Raw genomic sequence first — 5,951 nt, 5'->3', positions numbered from 1 at the left:
TAGTAGGGGTGACCAGGGATGTTCCTGTTTAGTGAGTCCACCAGATCAGAGGCAGTAGGGATGACCAGGGATGTTCTCTGTTTAGTGAGACCTCCAGATCAGAGGCAGTAGGGTGACCAGGGATGTTCTCTGTTAGTGAGTCCTCCAGTTATCAGAGCAGTGGGTGACCAGGATGTTCTCTGTTTAGTGAGTCCACCAGATCAGAGGCAGTAGGATGACCAGGGATGTTCTCTGTTTAGTGAGTCCGCCAGATCAGCTAGGCCAAGTAGGTAGTGACGTGAATTAGACAATTTTCCTGTACTGTAAAGTAAAGAACGCCATCAACACAGCCAGTAACACCATCAGCACAGCCAGAACTCTATGGTGACGATCAGGGTTGTTTGGTCTCTATGGTGACGATCAGGGTTGTTTGTCTCTATTGGTGACGACCAGGTTGTTTTATTTGGCCTCTATGGTGACCGATCAGGGTTTTTTGGTCTCTATTGGTGACGACCAGGGTTGTTTTGGCCTCTATGGTGACGTGACGATCAGGTTGTTTTGGTCTCTATGGTGACGATCAGGGTTGTTTTGGCTCTCTATGGTGACGAATCAGGGTGTGTTTTGTCTCTATGGCTGAGACCAGGGTGTTTTGGCCTCCATGGTGACGATCAGGGTTGTTTTGGTCTCTATGGGATGCGACCAGGGTGTTTTGGTCTCTATGGTGACGATCAGGGTTGTTTTGGTCTCTATGGATGGACGATCAGGGTTGTTTTGGTCTCTATGTGAGGACCAGGGTTGTTTTCCTCTATGTGACGACCAGCACAGGTAGTACACCATCAGCCCAGCCAGTACACCATCAGCCCAGCCAAGTACACCATCAGCCCAGCCAGCAGGACATCAGCCCAGCCAGTACACCATCAGCACACCAGTACACCATCAGCACAGCAGGACACCATCAGCCCAAGAGCCAGTACACCATCAGCCCGCCAGCACAGTACCACCAGCGCCAGCACAGCCAGTACACCATCAGCCCAGCCAGTACACCATCAGCCCGCCAGTACACCATCCAGCCAGGTACACCATCGAGCACAGCGAACACCATCAGCCCAGCCAGTACACCATCAGCCCAGCCAGTACACCATCAGCCCAGCCCCCTACACCATCAGCGCGACAAGCCACAGACAACCATCATACTCAGCCAAGTACACCACAGCACAGCGCAGAACGCCAACAACACAGTAAGTAACCACCAAAGCCACCAAGAACGCCATCAGCACCACCAGTACACCATCAGCACCACCAGTACACAGCCAGCAGAACCGACACCAGGACACCCCCAGAACCACCAGTAACACCACCCAGATACCACTAGCCATCAGCACAGCCAGAACCACCAGACCGACACAGCCCCAGTACGACATCAGCACAGCCAGATACACCATCAGCCAGCCAGTAACCATCAGCCCATCCAGCGGTACAACCATCAGCACAGCCAGTACACCATCAGCCCAGCCAGATTACCATCAGCCCAGCCAGTCACGCACACAGCACCAGCCAGTACACCACCACACCACCAGGATACACCAATCACCAGCCAGTAATCCGACCATCAGCATAGCCAGTACAAGCAGCCGGGGTACACCATCAATGCACCAGCCAGTACACCATCAGCACAGCCAGTACTACAGCACCGCCAGATACACCATCAGCACAGCCAGTACACCCTCAGCCAGCCAGTACACCATCAGCAGCCAGTACACCATACAGCACAGCCAGTACACCATCAGCACCACCAGTAACACATCGAGCACCGCCGTACACCATAGCACAGCCAGTACACATCACACCACAGCTACGCCATAGCACCAGCACCTCAAGCACACCAATCACCATCAGCACACCATGTACACATCAGCACCACCCAGTACACCATCAGCACCGCCAGTACACCCATCAGCACAGCCAGTACACATCAGCCCAGCCAGTACCACCATTCGCACCGCAGGTACACCATCAGCACAGCCAGTACACCATCAGCCCAGCCAGTACACCGATCAGCACAGCCAGTACACCATCCACACCGCCAGTACGCCATCAGCACAGCCATACACCATCAGCCCAGCAAGTACCCCATCGCACCGCCAGTACACCATCAGCACCGCCAGTACACCATCAGCACAGCCAGACACCATCAGCACGCCAGTACACCATCGAGCACCACCAGTACACCATCAGCACCGCCAGTACACCATCGAGCACCACCAGTACACATCAGCACCGCCAGTTACGTTGCTGATGAGCTAGTATTACTTGAGTGCCTTGTTGCGAACACGGTGGCATGCTTTATGTTTTGACGATCAGGGTTGTTTTGGTCTCTTATGGTGACGATCAGGGTTGTTTTGTCTCTATGGTGACGTGACGACCAGGTCGTTTTGGCCTCCATGGTGACGACCAGGGTTGTTTTGGTTCTCTATGGTGACGATCAGGGTTGTTTTGGTCTCTATGGTGACGACCAGGGTGTTTTGGTCTCCATGGTGACGACCAGGTTGTTTTTGGTCTCTATGGTGACGACCAGGGTTGTTTTGGTCTCTATGGTGACGATCAGGTTGTTTTTGGTCTCCTATGGTGACGACCAGGTTGTTTGGCCTCCATGGAGTACGACCAGGGTTGTTTTCGGTCTCCATGGTGACGATCAGGGTTGTTTTGGTCTCTATGGTGTCGATCAGGGTTGTTTGGCCTCCATGGTGACGACCAGGGTTGTTCTTGGGTCTCCATGGTGACGACCAGGGTTTTTTTGTCTCCATGTGACGACCAGGGTTGTTTTGGATCTTGGTTCTCTATGGTGACGATCAGGGTTGTTGGGTCTCTATTGGTGACGATCAGGGTTGTTTGGTCTCCGATCGGTTGAACGACCAGGGTTGTTTTGGTCTCGATATGGTGTACCGATCAGGTGTTTTGGCCTCTATGGTGACGACCAGGTTGTTTTGGTCTCATGGTGATGATCAGGGTTGTTTTGGTCTCCATGGTGACGACAGTCGGTGTTTTGTCCTCTATGGTGACGATCAGGGTTGTTTGTCGCTCTATGGTGACGATCAGGTTGTTTTCGGTCTCTCATTGGTGACGACCAGGGTTGTTTTGGTCCCCATGGTGACGATTCAGGGGTTTGGTCTATGGTGGAAAGTGTTGTCTCTATGGTGACGAGTCAGGTTGTTTGACGATCAGGGTTGTTTTGGTCTCTATGGTGACGATCAGGGTTGTTTTGGTCTCTATGGTGACGACCAGGGTTGTTTTGGTCTCTATGGTGACGACCAGGGTTGTTTTGGTCTCTATGGTGACGATCATGGTTGTTTTGGCCTCTATGGTGACGACCAGGGTTGTTTTGGTCTCTATGGTGACGATCAGGGTTGTTTTGGTCTCTATGGTGACGATCAGGGTTGTTTTGGCCTCTATGGTGACGTGACGATCAGGGTTGTTTTGGTCTCTATGGTGACGANTATGGTGACGATCAGGGTTGTTTTGGTCTCTATGGTGACGACCAGGGTTGTTTTGGTCTCTATGGTGACGATCAGGGTTGTTTTGGTCTCTATGGTGACGATCAGGGTTGTTCTGCCCATAGAAGTAGAAAGACTAGATAGTGACTAGATCCTATTTCTAAGTTCTTGCCCTTTTTGGCTAATCTTAGTTGATGTTCACTGTGACTTAACCTAGTTAAATAAAGGTTAAATAAAAAAAGTAATGAGTGACAACAGAGACAGTGATAGGGGGTCGTTCCACTGTCACGTGATGTGTCCACTGTGAATACTACAGTCTGTAATTAACACTTGTAATAATTAACCACATGCCGTGCTTCATAAAGCTCTGTCAAACCTTGCCCTACTTCATTACAATGTGAACCTGAATCACATCTGAATCTGAATCAAACCTGAATCAAACAGAAATCTGAATCTGAACCAAACAGAATTCTGAATCTGAATCTAGCTGAATACTGCCTATAATTAACAGACACTGTGATCTAGTCCAAGTCAATTATATTCTGTTCTCCATAAAGCTCTGTCAAACTTAATTGCTGAGGTCCTGTCTTGTTCACACTGAAATGTATGGCTTATTGGCTTTTACAATGAAATATATATAGCTTTCACTGAAATATGTGGCTCTCACACTGAAATATGTGGCTCTCACACTGAAATGTATGGCTTATTGGCTTTTACAATGAAATATATATAGCTTTCACTGAAATGTATGGCTCTCACACTGAAATGGCAGCTCTGAATGGTTTCCGGTGGTCTGGATTTTAGACAACGGTCCGAGTTAAGAGTTATGTAAAACTAATTTTATAATAAAACAAAAACTTGAGGACGAGATGCTCAGCAGTTGAGAAGTCGGCTACTTTCACTCTGTTTAATAATAATCACCACTCACCGATCAACTTGTCTTCCCTGTCTGCCACACAACAAGAGCAAGTCAGGCATAAACAATCAATCAACAACTCCAATCTGAACGGCTACTCAATTAATAATCAACTGTATTTCTGATCTTAACGGCGTTGTGTATTCTGGACCTGTAATAGCCTGTACTTTTATAGTGGGTGATAACATCAGAGTGTTAACTTCATGTTGATTGGCCGTGTGCCCACCTTATCCTGTAATTATATCAATTGCCATGTCACACAGCTGCATGAGCAGCACGACACACAGACTGCAGTATTTGGGTAGAGGGTTTCACCTGGCTGGTCTAAAAGAGTGGAAATATTACATAATAAAAACCTTCTACTTGGAGCATGCATTATGATGCACTTACAATACATTGTTAGACTTGTCATGAGCATGTATGAACCTTTATAATGTCTTATAATCATCTAATACTCATCCTGCCATTTTCATTCCATTTAAAATGTTGATACAGTAACTTACAAGGCTTATTAAAAGTATTATATGATTTCATATATACTTACAACAAGTTATAATGCATTATACCAGCAGGCTTTACTTACAACAAGTTATAATGCTTTATAACGGCAGGCTTTACTTACAAGTTATAATGCTTTATACCAGCAGGCTTTACTTACAACAAGTTATAATGCATTATACCAGCAGGCTTTACTTACAACAAGTTATAATGCATTATAACAGCAGGCTTTACTTACAAGTTATAATGCTTTATACCAGCAGGCTTTACTTACAACAAGTTATAATGCATTATAACAGCAGGCTTTACTTACAACAAGTTATAATGCATTATAACAGCAGGCTTTACTTACAACAAGTTATAATGGATTATAACAGCAGGCTTTACTAACAAGTTATAATGCTTTATACCAGCAGGGTTTACTTACAAGTTATAATGCATTATAACAGCAGGCTTTACTTACAAGTTATAATGCTTTATACCAGCAGGCTTTACTTAGAAGTTATAATGCATTATAACAGCAGGCTTTACTTACAACAAGTTATAATGCTTCAAATAAAATGTTACCAAAATGTCTTCGGGTGCAAAGTCGTTTCACTATCACCACCATCGAGGACCATAGGACCAGGCCAGATGGAAGCCTGCCCGTAATAACAGGTCCAAGAACCTCGTCTCTCCAACCGTGGAGCAGCAATCTGTGTACCATCTCAGGCTGGAGGTCTGCCATCAGATACTGCCAACTGCTGCTGGTGCTAAAGATCTGGTTTACTCAACATGCTGACCTGACCTATTTAACCAACACTATCTGCCAATATCAAACCTAGCAAGGTGTTCCAATCAGCACTAACTGCCAATATCCACCCTGCCAGGTATTCTAACCAACACTAACTGCCATTTGTGCAGTTTTATGAATACCTGTATATTTGCAGTTTGAGTAATTATCCTGTATATTGGCAGGTTAGTAATTATTACCTGCCGCGATCCATTGGCGCAGCTCCCGGCACACCCCCTCTCACACCTCGCGGACCTTGCCGACCAGCTCTCCTTGACGCCAATCACTCCGCGGC

The 5,951-nt window shown here is 46.9% G+C and overlaps 1 pseudogene; it reads right to left on the bottom strand.

Moving 5' to 3' along the window:
* The window catches only part of LOC112075353 (uncharacterized), a 53,101-nt pseudogene that overhangs the window by 44,024 nt on the left and 3,126 nt on the right, over window positions 1–5,951 (bottom strand).

This window comes from Salvelinus sp. IW2-2015, unplaced genomic scaffold, assembly GCF_002910315.2.
Source record: "Salvelinus sp. IW2-2015 unplaced genomic scaffold, ASM291031v2 Un_scaffold3102, whole genome shotgun sequence".
Classification (NCBI taxonomy): Eukaryota; Metazoa; Chordata; class Actinopteri; order Salmoniformes; family Salmonidae; genus Salvelinus; species Salvelinus sp. IW2-2015.
Note: the sequence above shows the minus strand (reverse complement) of the source record. Positions and strands in the feature narration are given on the sequence as shown.